The sequence below is a fragment of the Moschus berezovskii genome, chromosome 28 (genome assembly GCF_049115385.1).
Source record: "Moschus berezovskii isolate FMDL1 chromosome 28, NW_MosBer_1.0, whole genome shotgun sequence".
NCBI classification, from domain to species: domain Eukaryota; kingdom Metazoa; phylum Chordata; class Mammalia; order Artiodactyla; family Moschidae; genus Moschus; species Moschus berezovskii.
Genome location: NC_142487.1, coordinates 10,839,203 through 10,857,513, shown reverse-complemented (window position 1 = coordinate 10,857,513; position 18,311 = coordinate 10,839,203).

Sequence of the window (18,311 nt, the reverse complement as noted above, 5' to 3'; positions counted from 1 at the left end):
TTCTGAGTCTTTTTGGCCATGCAGGATCTCAGTTTCCTGACCACAGGCTGAAGCAGTGAGAGTCCAGATCCTAACCAATAGCCCACCAGGGAACTCCTTTGAAAGCCCCGTTTAAAGCCAAGTGTGATCATGAGAGTCACAGCAGTAAAGCTTACTAAGGGCCTCCTGCATGTTGGTTGCACTTGGTCCATGAGTTGTCACATTAATTGACATGTAATTACAGAATCATAGGTTCTGCTCTCAGCAGGAAAGGAGAGGCCAGAAGTTCAGTAGGACCAACCCGTCACCGCGATGGGAACAGAATCCCAAGGTGGACGCTCTGTTTGGGACCTAGGCTGACACGTGGCGACCCGGACCCTGTGCTCGTTCCTCTGTGCTGTGGGACTTGCTTCCTCAACATGGAACTAATGCAGAGCAGCTTCTGACATGGCAGCCACTTCGGTGCAGACCGGACGGAGAGCAATGCTGAGCCTGCAGGCCAGCACAGCAGGTCTTGGGCCACAGAGCCTGCAGTGGCCTCAGGCCAGCGCTCCCAGGGACTGAGGGGCTGCATGTGAAGTCCCCTTATTTGTCTGCCGTGATCAAGTCGTGTGCACAGTCCTGCAGGACGTGGATCCTTCACCAATGGCTGGAAACCGTAGGGAAACCAGTTTATCTGCACCAGGCCTGCGGAGACCACAGCTGCTCACACGTGCAGAAAACATGTCTGGCCCACTTCAAAGGCGCCGTGCCTGTCTTCACCACCAAAGGAAAGAATTCCGAAAAGAAAGCCATAAATAAGCCTACGGGTGCAGGGTGGGGCAAGGGGAATTTCAGCTTTTTGGATCACTCTGTTGAAAGGCAAAATTTCCCCCCTTTTTTCTTTGGCTGATCTTGAGCCAATAAAGCAATTGGCATAATTTTTAAATACTGAGCACTAAATACAGATGTATTTTTTAAAAAGTTTATCCATCTGTAACAGCAATCCTGCTACATGAGAAAGAAGGCGGTGACCTCACCTGCTTGCAGAATTCCACTGCCCACCAGCTCCAAAGAGACCCGAGAAGGGCTCAGTCAGGCGGAAGGTAACAGACAGAGAACCTCAGGTGAGAAAGCGGATCCCAGGGTTCACCCCTCACCCAGTCCTGCCGGCTCGTTTGACGGAGAGGACTGTTGGGAAGTCAGCGTTACCCAGTCAGTGTGAAGACCCTGTTACGTACGACCCCACAGGGACACGTGCACAACACACTTGCCTTGTTCCAGGCAAAACTCTGAACACGTTACATATGCGTGCATGCATGCTCAGTTGTGTCCGACTCTTTGCCACCCATGGGCTGTAGCCCACCAGGCTCCTCTGTCCATGGGATTCTCCAGCCAAGAATACTGGAGTGGGTTATATTTAAATCCCTTCTGTCTTCATAACAACACTTGCGAATAAGGACACTGAGGCACAGAGAGGTTAAGCCACACAGCTGAGCAGGGCAGGGCCAGAACTGGACGGTAGCATGGGCTCTGAGCCTGCTGGAGATGCACCATTCCTGTCTCACCCCAACTCAGCTGTTCTCTGGACAGCTCCTACATTTAAATCCCGGGGAGAAGGAACTGACATTGAAGGAAATCCCCTCCCTCCAGACTCCAGCTAAAATTCCAACCTCCTCATCTGTGTATCTGATGGATATACAGATGCCATTTCCAGGGCCTTTTTTTTTGCTTTGATATTAAGATTTTTCTTTTAACATGCTATGAGATATCTTGATTCTGTATTTCCCAAAGTGCTTTTCCAGCTGCATCTCCCAAGACTTTACTGAATGTGGGCTAGTAACTCTATATCTTGTGCGTGTGTTCAGTCAGGGCTGACTCTCTGTGACCCCACAGACTGTAACCGCCAGGCTCCTCTGTCCATGGGATTCTCCAGGCAAGAATACTGGAGTGGTTGCCATGCCCTCCTCCAGGGGATCTTCCTGACCCAGGGATGGAACCCAGGTCTCCTGCATTACAGGCAGATTCTTTACCTTCTGAGCCACCAGGGAAGCCCCATAGCCAGGGCCCTGGTAAAGACTGGCCTAAATTTCTTGTCTGGTCTCTGATAGAATCCCATTGGTTAAGGAGGCCAAGAACCCTGGTGAGTAACCATCTGCAAACATGACACATGGTGTGGTCCCAGGTCCCAGGAAGGAGGGTGTGAGTGTCACCAGGGCCATGCCATCTGCAGTTCTGACCAAGGCCAGGGGAGACGGTCACAACCCAGGATGAGTGTGGAACCACCCAGACTCAACACAGAGTATGTGTGTCAGGAGCCTCGTGGTTCTAAGCTGCTGGGCTTCAGGCAAAGGGCTCGGGCCCCCAGTCTCCGCTGCTGGGTGAACAGCAGGGAGCCATGCAAGCTCTGGTGTGCATGGTATCCGGGCCATGTGTGCCTTCACCATTTTATGAGGGCGGCTGTGGATCCTCAGACCATTCAACAAACAGATGTGCAAATAGAAATACCAAAACCAGTTGCAGAATACTCATTTGTATGTTAATTTATTCAGTCATTCAGTAAACATCTATGGAGCACTCCCCGTAAGCAGGCAATGTGGGAAAGCTGTGTGGATCTGTAGCAGCTCTGAATTATTCATAAGGCCACTTCCTTGCTGAACATGGATGACCGCGTGGGCCTCATTTTTGCCTGTCTGTGCTCGTGAGCCGTCTCTCAGCTTACGGACAGTGAGAAGCCCCGGGGCGTTGGCCTGTCTGTGGGGTAGGTGGATGGAGGTAGGAGATGAAGGTGGGGGACCCTGCCTGCAGAGTGAGGGCCTATGTTTATGGTCACTGTCCTTTCAGACCCCAGCATCTCATCCTTCTGCCCCGGGGACCCGGCATGGATGAGGGTGTGCCGGGTTCCTGGGCAAGGCCACAGGCCATTCTGCTTGGGACACACGTCATGGGCCTCCATGTATATGCTGCCAGAGCCCTCTACTTCTGTGGTCCAAGGTTGTACAGCCTCAGAGAACCAGCTCACCTCCAAACAGACTGCTGTGGGGAATCTGAAATTATCAGAGCAACCTCTTCTGTGGGTAACGACCCTTCTCCAGAAAGACCCAGTGTTCATCATGTGACACCTTTAAACCACAAGCTTTCTCTAAGTGTAGCTCAATTTAGGAACAGATTCCAATTTCTGAAGCTGGAAGAGGCCTTAGAATCCACATTTTTATTTTAAAACAAGAAAAATGGGGCCCCAAAAGGCACAGTGACTGGCCCGGGAGCCCAGCTGGTAGGCAGGCAGGGGTGGGACTCAGAATCCCTGAACCTCTGTACCCGCTCTGCATAGCACACCTTACTGCCTACAGCAATGCTTACAAACTGCACAGGATACATTCAATTCTGAATTATCCTCGCTGTGCACATCACTTGATCCAGAAGCACAGGGAAGTGGGAGAGACTGGCTGAAAGCCAGAAGAGCTGGGTCCAGTCTCAGCTCTATCGGTAACACACTGTATGACCACAGGCACGTGGTCCAACCTCTCTGGACTTCATTGCCTCTGTGTGTAAACTGACCAAAGGTGAAAGTCTTTCCCATCTCCACTGTCCCTGACTGAATGCAAAAAGCCTTGCAGGGCTAGACACGGTCATGAGCAAAAGAGAACTAGAGGAGGGTTTGGGCTGAAAATTGCTGACTTAATTTGCTCTGTGTTGGTAGCTTGAGTAAGGGTCCACCCGGAGATCCCCACTTCCACCGAGGTGCAATGTGCAGGGTGAAGAGCCTCTGTGGTAGAGGACGAAGGAATAGGTGGTTCACAGGGTCGCCCACCGCAGAGTCCACACCCCTCTGGCCACTGAGTCATGACTGGCTGTCAGCACCCCCATCCTAGTCAAGGTTGGGGAGGGGGGGTGGCAGCCAGTCCTGGTCCGTCTGCACTTTTTACCTGAGCCTTCCTTCTGAGACTCCAGGCAAGGTGCACAGAGCGACCCCTGAGCCTTGGGGGCCCAGTTCTTCTTCCTGACAAACCCAACCCTTTCTGATAGAGAGGATGTGCCTCTGATGTGCAGGACAGCACCCACTGGACCCTCAAACTAACCCCAGGAGACTGATATTACCCTTATTTTATAAATGAGACAACAAGGGCTCTGTAAAGTGACCTGGCGGTCCTGCTCGTGATCCACAGCCCCCCACCCCGCCCTGGGGGACAGGATCAGAGTTTATATACTGTGCATGACGGGAGAGGCCGAAAATCCAAAGGAGTTGACAATCCAGCGAGGAAAGCTCAAAGCTCATTCAAGATGCTCGAAACTAGCAAAGGAGGGTGACCACGTCCTACCTGCCCCGGCTGCGCTTACTGAGGCTCCAAGAGGTCCAGGTGGAGGGTGGTGGGGAGGCAAGCGATGACCCCACAGCCTTACCTGTCACCTCACTCACAACCAAGACACCGTTTGCTGGGCAAAAATCAGCGCACCGAATCCCAAGACAGTAATAAATGCTGTCAGAAGACAAAGCCCAGATGTTTTATCACTAGGGGCAATATTGTGGTTTCCGCTGTAACTTTTGCCCTCCTCGCAGAGTCAGGGCAGGGAAGTGGGGAGGCGGGACATTTCACACTAATTTTCCCCAGCAATGGTGGTGGCTTTTTGTGATCAGAGGTGGACTTGACATTCCCCCAGCATAGGTGGTAACTGTGATCTTTCCCAGAAGAGTTAAGCTCATAAATAGGACTTTTCTGCTTTTCCTAAAAGCAGAAAAATCCTCAAAAGTTAAACACCAAAATATTGAGAGAGGCAGCCGCTTTAACAAATGGAAATTCCCCACCCAAAGAAGAAAGGTCTCAGTCCAGGTGAGTCAGAATTTAAGGATTAGCAGGGACTGCAGACTGAGCGTGATGAATGAAGCTGCTCCAAAGAGGCATGAGGATTACAGCTCCACGGGGTCCCGGGACCACCTGGCCCCTCATGCCGTGGTTGCACACTAACTGCATCCAGAATCCAGGCTTCCGTGTGCAGCTGTACGTGTCAGTCCGGGCCACCCTCCCTCCCTCCATGAGTAGGAAACCAAGGAAGGAGGCTTTTCAGGTTGGCCCGGGTCAGGATGGGGTACACAGAGGGGCAGAACCGGCAGAAACCTCGAAGGTTATAGGCTCTGTTCCATCTGTTGACAGAGAAGAAGCCTGAGTCCTGTGGAGGGAAAACGATTCCCTGAGATCCCCAGGGCGCTCGCTGATGGAACTGAGGTCCCTGTCAGATCTCTGCTCTCCAGGACCACGGAGGCCGGGCACCTGATGCCACGACCAAGAACCCCAGAGGGGCAGGCACTCTGCCCAATCCTGCTCCAATCTCTGCAGGCTTTGCTCCTCATCCCAGTCGTGTCCCCTGTGGTGCCCTGGCCCGCTCTCTCCTCCCATCTCCACCCCCCCACCTCATGCAAGTGGCCTGGGGACCTCTGCCTGGGTCACTACATGGCCCCTGCATGTCCTAAGCAGAGTTTCATCCCACTGGAAAGTCCTTAGAGAGTGAGGGGACGGGAAGGGAAGGACGGGGAGGACAGGAGAAGAGGGATGGCAGGAGGGGGAGGGAAGGGGGAGGGGAGGGGAGGGGGCAGGAGGAGGGGGATGGCAGGGGGAGGGGAGGGGGAGGGGAGTGGGGCAGAAGGGGGGAGGGGAGGGGAGGGGGCAAGGAGGAGGCGGATGGCAGGGGGGAGGGGAGGGGGCAGGAGGAGGGGTTGCCGGGGTGGGCTAGAGAGGCAAGTTCCCGCCTGGGAACACTCCAGGCCAGCTGTGTGTGGACTCACAGCAGGACAGTGAGTGATAATGGGGGCCAGGAGTTTAGGGTCTTATCCCCGTAAACTCTCCCCTCAGACCAGAAAGGTCTGAGTCCTCCCAGGCCGTCAGGGCCTTACTATGCTCTCCAGGGGGCAGTTGTTTCAAGGCCTCACTAGAAGGAGGGAAGATTGGCGGGGGTGGGGGGGGCGGGCTGCCTCTCCTCATTGAGGGGAAGATGGATTTTCTGACAGGGCAGCCCAGGCAGGAGGGGCTTTTCCCTTAATGCCCACTAGACTCGGAGAGCCATGGGTGGAGAGGGTTTATCATGTGTAGCTGGAATGTCCGAGCATCAGTTTTAAAAGCCTTACATCTATTTATGAGGTGAGGTTCGACCTCAGTGGAATTTGTGGAGTGTATGGATTTGTATTTCTTAATCCTCAGAAACTGCACGTGTCTGTGTGGCTTTAGACCAAAGGAACCAATGCTGCTCCATCTTTCTGATCGTTTAGACCAACCTGAGTATTTCCAGGTGCTGTTTGTTTTAATTCATTCTCCCTGCCCTCCAACACTTTAAGAGATGTTATATAAAACCACCCTTAATTATTTCAAAATGAAATTAACTTCCAGTGTAATTTTGAGAGTAACCATCAGTGACAGAACTTTTATATTAGTAGCAATGAGTAAAAATCAAGCATTGCTATATAATATGTATTTTCATGTCTAACTGCATCTGCTCATCTTTGAGGCTACTTGATTGAATCAGTGATCATGCCTTTTATTTAGGAACTATGGACTGCCGAAGGCAAGAATAAGCCATTGCCGCACGGAGAGAGGTTTTTCAAGAATCTGAGTGTAAGACCCAGTTTTCCAAAGGTTTCCATCTGCCAAGTACTTGGGACAATAAGAGTCTTTTCTTAGCAGCCTGGCTCTGGAGACTGGGTTCCATTATTTTGTTCAATAGCTAAGTCATGTCCGATTCTGCAACCCCACAGACTGCAGCATGCCAGGCTTCCCTGTCCTTCGCTATCTCCCAGAGTTTGCTTAAACTCATGTCTATTGAGTCAGTGATGCCATCCAGCTACTCATCCTCTGTCACCCCTCTCCTCCTGCCTTCAATCTTTCCCAGCATCAGGGTCTTTTCCAGTGAATCAGCTCTTCATATCAGATGACCAAAGTATTGCAGCTTCAGCTTCAGCATCAGTCCTTCCAATGAATATTCAGGGTTGATTTCCTTTAGGATTGACCGGTTTGATCTCCTTGCTGTCCAAGGGACTCTCAAGAATCTTCTCCAGCATCATAATTCGAAGCATCAGTTCTTAGGCACTCAGCCTTCTTTATGGTCCAACTCTCACATCCATACACGACTACTGGAAAAACCATATCTTTGACAACAGGGACCTTTTCAGCAAAGTGATGTCTCTGCTTTTTAATATGCTATCTGGGTTTGTCCTAGTTTTTCTTCCAAGGAGCAAGTGTCTTAATTTTGTGGCTGCAGTCACCATCCGCAGTGATTTTGGAGCCCAAGAAAATAAAGTCTGCCACTATTTCCACTTTTCCCCGTTTATTTGCCCTGAAGTGATGGAGCCAAATGCCATGATCTGTTTTTTGAATGTTGAGTGTAAGCCAGCTTTTTTACTTAACATGACATTCAGTTCAGTTCAATTCAGTTCAGTCGCTCAGTCGTGTCCGACTCTTTGCGACCCCATGAATCGCAGCACGCCAGGCCTCCCTGTCTATCACCAACTCCCGGAGTTCACTCAAACTCATGTCCATAACATGACATTATAAAGCAACAATACCCCAATTTTTTTAAAAAAAGGTGTATGTATAACTGAGTCACTTTGCTGTATATCAGTAATTAACACACTATAAATCAATGATACTTCAGTTAAAAATTTTTAAATAAGTAAATAAATAAATAATAAATGTCATGATTGTCTCCATTTTTCACAGAGTGCCTCTGCAGTGAATAGGTCCTGACAAGGGCAAGGTCCTAGTGACCTAAAGCACTACCTCCACACCGCTGGAGTGAGTCCTAACCCCATCCGTGGATGTGGGTCCCACCTTCATATTTTTATTCAGAGCTGAGTCCTTTGGGGAGCCTGAGGGGAAGGGACCCTCTCAGGACAGGGAGGACAGACAGGACAGGGGAGCGGCTGGCTGGGCTGACCTTGCCTGGGCCAAAGTAAACAGGCCCTTTGTGGCCATTATTTTAATTAGATAATTCAATCAGTCTTGACAGGCTTTCTAAACACAGACAGGAGCACGCCCAAACTGCCACAGGGTCAGTGATCCTGAAAAGCTGATTTTTCCACTCCCTCCTGGATATAAAAATAATGAAAGCTGGGAAGAGTTTTATTAACTTTTTTTTCCCCTTCACACAGTACCACTGAATTTTTTTCCAATGGTCTAGAGAAGAAAACAAGCCATAGAACCAATTTTTTAAAGGAAATTATTTGTTTTTCCTAATCTTTTGTAAAGCAGTGTTAGTCACTCTGTTGTGCCCAACTCTTTGCGAACCCATGGACTATAGTCCAGCAGGCTCCTCTGTCCATGGAATTCTCCAGGGAAAAATACTGGAGTAGGTAGCCATTCCCTTCTCCAGGAGACTTTCCCAACCCAGGAACTGAACCTGTGTCTCCTGCATTGCAGGCAGATTCTCTACCATCTAAGCCACACACACACACACAAAAAAAAACACAAGATGATGGCAGAAGACCCAATGAGAAAACTGGTATCCACAGGCTCCACCCTCTCCCTGCTCTGCCCCCCACCAAGCAGACCCCTGGTTTCAGCAGCTGGGCCTTGGTGCGGGGATGGGGAGGAAGCAGGCAAGAGTGGGGGGAATCTGAGGCCAAGTTAGGATGCTTTAGCTTTTCAGTTCAGTTCAGTCGCTCAGTCGTGTCCGACTCTCCGCGACCCCATGAATCACAGCACGCCAGGCCTCCCTGTCCATCACCAACTCCCAGAGTACACTCAAACTCATGTCCACAGAGTCGGCGATGCCATCCAGCCATCTCATTCTCGGTCGTCCCCTTCTCCTCCCGCCCCCAACTTTTCCCAGCATCAGAGTCTTTTCCAGTGAGTCAACTCGTCGCATGAGGTGGCCAAAGTATTCCAGTTTCAGTTTTAGCATCAGTCCCTCCAATGAACACCCAGGATTGATCTCCTTTAGAACGGACTGGTTGGATCTCCTTGCAGTACAAGGGACTCTAAGAGTCTTCTCCAACACCGCAGTTCAAAAGCATCGATTCTTCGGCGATCAGTTTTCTTCACAGTCCAACTCTCACATCCATACGTGACCACGGGAAAAACCATTGCCTTGACTAGACGGACCTTTGTTGGCAAAGTAATGTCTCTGCTTTTTAATATACTATCAAGGTTGGTCATAACTTTCCTTCCAAGGAGCAAGCGTCTTTTAATTTCATGGCTGCAATCAGCATCTGCAGTGATTTGGGAGCCCAAAAAAATTAAAGTCTGACACTGTTTCCACTGTTTTTCCATCTATTTCCCATGAAGTGATGGGACCCTTTAGCTTTTAGAAAAGCATAATTAATGGGAAAAAACAATACACATTTGAGCTAATTTCTTCTTCCTTTTCAGAAGCAACCTAATGCTCTTTCAGGCAAAGGGAGCAAAAGAATACAAAGACCCGAGTCCAAATGATGTTTCAAGAAGACTTTCCATTTCTGCTCATCTAGGACAGTCCCTTTCCCTGGTGGGCAGTCTCCTGACTTGTTGTCCCTTAAGGACTGTTTCAGGACCCCCTCAGGGCCTGGCTCCCTCCCTCCTCCCCCGCCCCCCTCTTGCCTCCCAGGCCGTCCAGACTGCTGTTCAGAAGCCTCATCATCCAAGCACTCTGCAGGCCCTGGACTTTCCCTGGCTTTCTTACTACTGTAAGCTCTGCCGCCCACAAGCAGTCATCAATCCCCGCCACCTGATCTCCCCCATCCCCTCCCAGAGCAGCTCCCACCCGACACAGGCTGTCCCGTGGAACACACTGTCCTCCTAAGAAGGTCAGACCCAATGGTTTCTACACATGCTGGATGCTCGTCCTTAGCTACTTCAGTGTGTCACAGTCATTTTCTTCCAGACTGTGACTTGATTTTCATTTTTTTAGTGTCTTTTGATGATTCAAATTTCTCATTTTATTGGGATCAAATGTATTGTGAAAGTCGCTTAGTCGTGTCCGACTCTGCAATCCCATGGACTATGCAGTTCATGGAATTCTCCAGGCCAGAATACTGGAGTGGGTAGCCTTTCCCTTCTCCAGGGGATGTTCCCAACCCAGGGATCGAACCCAGGTCTCCCACATTGCAGGTGGATTCTTTACCAGCTGAACCACAAGGAAAGCCCAAGAATACTGGAGCAGGTAGCCTTTCGCTTCTCCAGGTGATCTTCCCAACCCAGGAATTGAACTGGGGTCTCCTGTATTGCAGGCGGATTCTTTACCAACTGTGAGCTATCAGGGAAGCCCTGAAAGTCAGTCAGTCATGTCCGACTCTTTGCAACCCCATGGTCTATACAGTCCATGGAAATCTCCTGGCCAGAATACTGGAGTGGGGAACCTTTCCCTTCTCCAGGGGATCTTCCCAACACAGGGATCGAACTCAGGTCTCCCGCATTGCAGGCAGATTCTTTACCAGCTGAGCCACTTTTTAATATATTGCTTGTGTTTTTCTGTGTCTTGATTAAAAAAAAAATTCTCTCCAAAGGACATAATGATGTGCTGTTATAATTTTTTCCAATTTTTTTTAATTCACATTTAAATGTTAACACAACTGGAATTCGTTTTTCTTAGAGTATGAGAAAGGCCATGATTTTTATTTGTTTTCATATGGATAACCATCTGTCCCAGCTGCTTTTGTTAAATAGTCCATCCTTATGTGCAATGAATTGTATGTCACCTACCAAGTTTCTACCCGCAAGTATCTAACTTCGTGCCTGTATACCAAAGATGTGACTTTGTTCTCAGATCTCAGAATCCAACCCAGCACTGCAGGGCCTGCTCCAGCCAACCCCTCAGCTTATTCACATCTTTTCCAACTGTGAGAAACATGGTTCTCGTTACCTACAACATATTTGCTCTTTTGCTCAATCCTAGAATAAATACAAAGTAGGTTCAGTAGTTAAGAAGAAAAAAGAAAAAGATCAAACCCAAGCAAAAGAGAGGACGTGATGAATGTCCCAGAGATGCAGGTCTGGGAAAGGAAGACCCAGGCTGCCCTGTCCCTGTCCGTGAAGAGCAGTGATCTAGATCCCCGGCTCCCAGCTCTGAGCACAGCAGCCTTATCGGACAGCCAGCACCCACCAGGAGCGGAGTAGACGCGGGGACCAGAGTTTAGTACCCACCCAGGAGCAGAGCGGATGCAGGGACCAGAGTGCAGACAGGACAGCTCAGTGCTGGGTGGTTGCAGGGTGGCAGGCAGTCCCTGCCCATGAGCGTGGTCCACACACGTCCATCTTCAACCAAGAAAAGCACACAGCACCCTCCTCCCGTCTTATCTTCCTGCCCAAGGGAAGCCATAGAGAATTACAACAAAGGGGATCTTGTTTCTCTGTTTAACGCTCTCTAGAGACTTGTTCTGAGACACAGATTTGGTACATTCACCTCCGCACCAATTTTATCTACTCTTTAGAGTCGCTGTGTGGGCTTGGAGGTGCCGTCAACCCACTCAGAAGCGAGGAAACAGGGACAACAGCTTCTGTCCTTGTGGGCTGCATAGCAAAGAGCCAGGGGCTTCCAGATGAACATTTGGGAGCTTTGTTCTCCACTGAAGCCTGAAATATCTGGTGGGAACCATCTGGGGGGCATCTGGGGGAGGTGACGACAGTGCGGGGGGCCCAGCCCCAGACTTCAAAGCCAGCTTCCCACCCCGCAGTGAAGGAAGTTCCCCTCGCACCACATGTCTGCCTGGCTGAATGTAAATCCATCTGGGTTTATACTGTGCGGCCTCTAATTGAATCACATTCTTCATTTGTTTGATTCAGAAGCAATAAGCCATCCTGAGTCCTCCTGGGAAGCCAGCAGGGCTGCAGGCAGTGGGGGTTTCTCGGCTCCTGGAGAGGAGGGGTCATGCCTCCAGCATCCACCATAGAGTGATTTGGGGACTGAAAGGTAAAGGTGCAAAGATGGACCAGTTCTAGGAAACCCATTAACATAATCCCTACATCAAGAAGCCCAGAGAAACCAAGATGCCAAAGAGGTGTTTCAGGGTGTTATCCCCCCTTCTTGATGTAACCAAAGCGTCTAAGTAGAATCAGAACAGGTGGCACGTCCTGGACATGATGGAATGTGTATCTGGAGGAAGGAGCCAGGCAAGTGGGTCCCTGCCACCCTGGCGTCCAGAATTACACTGGAGATGTAAACAGATGAAAGGATACAGAAGAATGGTCCCTGCTTGTAGATGATATGGTTACAAACCAGAAAATCCAGGAGGAGCCATTAAAAACTAGAATTTAGATAAACCTCCTCACAAGTCAGTACCTAAAAACTCGTCAGTCTATGAAATCAGTTTCCGGTTCAGCAAAGCTGCTTTCTTTCACTCACCTGGCAACTACTGAGCACCTGCTGGTTGCCCGTGGTGGTCTGCATGCTGGCAATTTACAGAGCAGAGCTGACCCCCGCCTCCCTGTGCAGATACCTCCCAAAGTTGGACGGCAGACAAGGGTGCCAGCAGGTGCACCAATCCAGGGGGTGACACACCAGTGGTGGAAAACAGGGTGAAGGAGGCAGCCAGTGGCCAGATGAGGGATCCAGTGACCGGGTGGGGAATCCAGTGACCAGATGGGAGATCCAGTGACAGGGTGAGGGATCCACTGACCAAGTGAGTGGATCCAGTGACAGGGTGAGGGATCCACTGGCCAAGTGAGTGGATCCAGTGACTGGGTGAGGGATCCACTGGCCAAGTGAGTGGATCCAGTGACTGGGTGAGGGATCCACTGACCAAGTGAGTGGATCCAGTGACTGGGTGAGGGATCCACTGACCAAGTGAGTGGATCCAGTGACAGGGTGAGGGATCCACTGACCAAGTGAGTGGATCCAGTGACAGGGTGAGGGATCCACTGACCAAGTGAGTGGATCCAGTGACAGGGTGAGGGATCCACTGGCCAAGTGAGTGGACCCAGTGACAGGGTGAGGGATCCACTGGCCAAGTGAGTGGACCCAGTGACAGGGTGAGGGATCCACTGGCCAAGTGAGTGGACCCAGTGACTGGGTGAGGGATCCACTGACCAAGTGAGTGGATCCAGTGACAGGGTGAGGGATCCACTGACCAAGTGAGTGGATCCAGTGACAGGGTGAGGGATCCACTGACCAAGTGAGTGGATCCAGTGACAGGGTGAGGGATCCACTGGCCAAGTGAGTGGATCCAGTGACAGGGTGAGGGATCCACTGGCCAAGTGAGTGGATCCAGTGACTGGGTGAGGGATCCACTGGCCAAGTGAGTGGATCCAGTGACAGGGTGAGGGACCCAGTGTCCGGGTGAGGGGCTGCTATCTTTGCAAGAAAAATAGACAAGTTGTCTCTGCAGAGCTGATTTGGAGAGGCAGAGGTCTCAGCAACTGAAACTGAAATCTAGGCTCCTTTGACTTCCCTCAACACAGCAGAGCAGAATAGTTGGGTCCAGGGCAGGCTGGAGAAGAAGGGAGTCTCACAGGGAGGACATTGGATCTCAGGGTGAGTCTGAGAAAGTGTGGGGCCACCAGGAAACGAGGCCAGAGGCCCCAGAGGACCCCTTCAGAGCCCAGGGGGTTGTGAGGAAGACTGCAGCTGGTGCCATTGAGAGGGCTGTGAGCAGAGAAGCAATGTGATCTAACTTTCTGTCAAAAGAGAGTAGGACATACCGAAATGCCATCTCACACCTATGAGGATGGCTACTGTCCTAAACAAGAACAGACAAGAATAGGTTTTAGCCAAGATATGGAGGAACTGGAATGCTTGTTCCCTGTTGGTAGGAGTGTAAAGTGGTGTAGTCACCGCTATGGAGTACAGTATGACAGCTTCTCAAAATATGAAAAATAGAATTACTATATAATCCAACTATTTCACTTCTGGGTGTTTATCCCCAAAACCACTGAAAGCAGAGACTCAACCAGATATTTGCTCACCCGTGTTCACAGCATCTCTATCCACAGTAGCCACAGAGGAGGAGCCACCTAGGTGTCCACCAAGAGGTGAACAGGTAAATAGAATGTGGTCTGTGCATACGCGTACAATTATCCAGCCCAAACAAGAAGGGCGTCCTGGCACCTGCTCCAGCAGGGATGCACCTCGAGGACGTTATGATAAATGAGGTAAGCCAGTCCCAAAAGACAGAGACTTTATGTCTCTACTCACATGAGAGACCTAGGGTGGTCAAGGCCACAGAGATGGAAGGTCAGGTAGGGGTTACTTACCAGTCGCTGGGGGAAGGGTGGGAGGGGTTGTGCAACCTCAGACTTCAGTTTTGTAAGATGACAAGAGTCTGGAGGCGGATGGTGGTGGTAACTGCACAACAATGTGAGTGTAATTAATACCACCCAACCATGCACTGAAACATGGTTAGAAATATCCCATCTACATTCTGCATATTTTACTGCAGTTGAGAGAGAGAGAGGAGGAAGAAAAAAAAGAGGACAGAGAAGAAGAAGAAGAGGTGGGGACGGTGTGGAGGGGGAGGAGGAGAAGGCAGCCTGGCTTAAACACTTTTTATTAAAACCTCACTGTACACCTCACACGACCTGAGGGGCCTCCGCCGGCAGTCAGGTGTTACTGCCCAAGCATCCACAGGGCACCGCAGGCAGGTGGCCCTGCAGATGGGGAGTGAGGGCCACTTTGTGAGGCCCCCCGCACAGCACACAGCACACCTGCTTGCCCTTCCCTTCGGGGATGAGGCAGGCTGACAACCAGAAATATTTGAAGAGCAACCGAAACTCTTTAACTGCCATTTCTGGGAAAATGGCAAAGGGCGGTCTCATTCATGACTCACAGCAAAGTGTTTTACAGTCCTCTGGCCCACCTCCTTCTCAGCGTTCCCCCGCTCCATGTCCCCTCTTCCCTGCCAGCACCCCCCATCTGGATCCCATGCAGGCAGAGCCCCACCCACCTGGCTGTCTCAACTTGTTTCAGCCGGACACGGCGGGCCAGAACCAGCAGAGAGAGACTTCCTGCCCACGCTGGATCCAGGGGCTGTGAAAACTCTTATCGTCCCCATGCAGAGCTCTTTGGGGGGCTCGTTTGATTTTCCTCCAAGTGATCAGAGTGTGGAGGTGGAGCTGCAAGCAAAATTCTCTGAGACCCCAAAGGCTGAGAGACAAGCAAGGTGACTGGTGGCCTCCCTGGGAAGGGGGATGGGAAAGATAAGCAGCAGCCCTGGGACCACGTCCTTTAAGTAAGGATAGTGTCAACCTGCCAAGTCCCCCCAAGCCCTCTTCCTGACCATAGCACTGGACAGAGTCCTCGACTTCAGCTGCCTCCAGGCCCCCTTCTTGATCTCTGAGGCTGCCCCCCACCTCCCCAGAAAGAACTCCCTTTGGTAGAGCAAGTGCTCGGCCAACTGGATTTCACTATCAGACTGTAAGACGGCTTGTCCCTACAGAACCTCCTGACAAAGGAGAAACACAGTCACATCCACACAGCTCCCCAAAACCCCATCAGCACCAGGGAAGGGCTCCAAGCCGAGGTGCCGAGACTCATACCAGCCCACTCCGGGACGGGCCTACCTCCCAGAAGGGTACTTGTGAGAGCCGTCTGAGTCTGGGGCACTCCTAGACTCAGGAGCTGGGCTGATCCTTTTCTATCAGGGTGTTGTCTCTCTGGCTGACTCAGGTGAGACCAGACCCCCGGGCACCTCCTGGCAGGTCACTACTGGTTCACACCATTGCGACATCTTCCAACTCAAGGCCAAGACCAGAGTTTCTGTGGTTCTGGGTTTTCCACTTGATGTGGTTTTTGCAAATACAACTAATCCTTAAAGAGCATCTCTTATTTCAAACCGCAGCTCGAGGCCATTTTCCAGAAGGAGGGTAAACGTTGCTCCAAACGTCCTCCTCCCACTTTCATCTTAGGGACCAGTTAACTGAACCCTGGAGGCAGAGCCGAGAAGGTGGAGACACCCACTTTCCCCCACTGAAGCCCGATAGACCCCAGCGTGGGCAGTGGTCCCTGAGCTGTGAGAGTCTCCAGCAGGTGGCCCCAGGGCCGGACTCGCCCGCTCTCACTCTGGGCGTCTACTGCCCATTACAGGGGAGCAGCCACATCTGATAAAGGAGGAAATGAGTAGAATTGGCAGATGGCCAAGCGACAGCCCAAAGTTATCAGTTTGATTTCTCTGTTGGATGTTTGTTCTGAAAAGACGCATTTTCCCTGTGAAGTGGTTCCATGCCATTTGTCACAGCAAACGTGATGAAGCAGACACCAAAGCTCAAGTTCAAGTGTGCATTTTCACGTGTCACACGTGTGCTGCATCACTGACAAATGCCAAGCACCAGCTCAAGGTCTTCCTGGCCGAGTAGAAGCAGCAGCTGGCCCCACCGCTGTGAACCGTGAGCTCTGCACCCCTCCTTCAGGCTTCAGCGATGTTGGGGTGGCCTGGAGGGTGGCGGTGGTGCCAGCAGAGGACACGCCCTGCCGTATCCGAGGTGAGTGCCATGTGAGCATCTACCTGCCATGTATCAAGCTGGCACCTTGTGCTGTGTTAGGCCTGTGACAAGAGCTCATTGCACCTTCACCATGATTCCATGATAGAGACTCTTCAATTTTCATATGACCTCTGAACCCTGCTCACAGGAGGCTGTTTATGACACTCTGGGTGGCAGCATCCCCACCCTCCCCCCAGATGCCTGAGTTGTGTCCATGTTTCTCTGGGCCCTAGTGAGGATGAGCTGATGGACAGGGTGCTTCTGGGCCTAAGGAGCAGTGAAAACTCCTTCCAAGGAAAGAAGGTACTTGGTGACCATGGAGGCTCACAAGGATCAGGGCAGACTCCAAAAAAGGAGGTGGAGTGCCCTGCCAGGTGCCCGCCACAAAGCTGTCCCCAGCTTGGGCCCAGGACATACACCGGGGACTGGGGTTCTCTTCTAAGACGTCCTGGGCCACAAAGTCAGGAGCAGGAGTGTCCTGAGGGCCTCACATGGGGGTGGCCCACACACAGATTGGCCATGAGGACCCAGCAGTACATCCAAGGCATCATCACCATGAGACATGGACAGTGCACCCCAGACGTGGCGCCAGCCCGGGAAGCCCTCCACATAAAACTGAAGGGGATGCTCGGGACAGAGGAGGTGGTTGTCCATGGCAGTAGCACGGATGCTTTCTGCACGCTTCCCTGTGCTCTCCAGCACCCAGGGAGGTAAATTGGAATACACCACACACAGATCTCCAGGGGCCGTCTGCCCCACCGTGGCCTCGGGGCTCAGTGGCTCTCCGTTCACTCAAGCCAGCACTTTTGCCACCCTTGGGGACATATTCCAAAAGAAATACCTACTTTCTCTATTTTGCACTTTACTCCCACTCCCAACCAAACTTGACAAGTCCTTGTTCTCCGGGGTCCTGCACCCCTGGCCGTCTCATGCCCAACTTCCCCAGGGCCCCCCTTTCTCAGTGTGCCTTCAGTGTGACCCAGGTCACTCACACGGCTCTCAGGATCCTGCCGTCCACAGTCCCCTCCAAAGTGCAGCTTCATTTTTCATCCAGTTATGGAGATAATACTTGCATTCAAACAAGACAGAAAGGAAGGAAAAACAAAGCAGAGATCAACTGAAATCTCCTTTGCTTATGGGTAAATTAGCACATTTTGCAATGCCAAGCCAGCATCTCTGCTTGCTGCCATGCCAGTGGCAATAGAATCAGGTTTGGTTTGGCCCTGGTTCTGTTAGCCTATCTCCAAGAGGCAGCAATACCTGGGCGGTCCCAGGATGCAGACAGGCAGCTCCACCACCCCACCCCACCATGCCGCCAGTGTCCCTGCCTTCACCCACAGAACCCAGGCCTGTGCTGCCGAAAGTCTTTAGCTGCATTCATCAGACCAACCGGGTGAAAGCGTCAGGTGTTGCTACATCACTTCCATGGACCAGCTCCTGGTGGCAGCTGCGTCCTCAGTATGTCATCTGCTCCTCTCCCCTGGCTGCCTGTCCCCGGGCATGATTTACCTTTGGACACAGATAACTCAGCTGTTTGTCTAACTTTCACCAAGAATCTTCTTAGTCTCTCCTAAACCAAGAGGATTTTGCAAAAACAACATAGTGTAAGCTTTAAGCGGAGTTAATCCCAGCAAGGGAGTTTCAGTGGCCTGAAATGGCCCAGCAAGTGGATCTCAGAAAACCACCTGCCACCAAGATGACTGGACCTCAGATGGAGAAACAGAGTCAGCCCAGCGATGGCCACAGAACCAGCTGTCCCAAAAGCAACTGAATTCAGCCAGGCTTTTTGCATGGCCTGTGAGCTATGCGCAGCCTACTTACAAGCGTGCTTTCACAAGCGAGGCTGCAACCCAAAATCCCCACACAGCTGCTGTCAGGAAGAGCGGAGGGCAGGGATGGTGGGGCCACTGATGCGGGGAGAGCACCCTGAAGCTTGGGAAGAGGTGGAGTCATACCCATGGGTGAAATGGGAGAGCTCCAGGC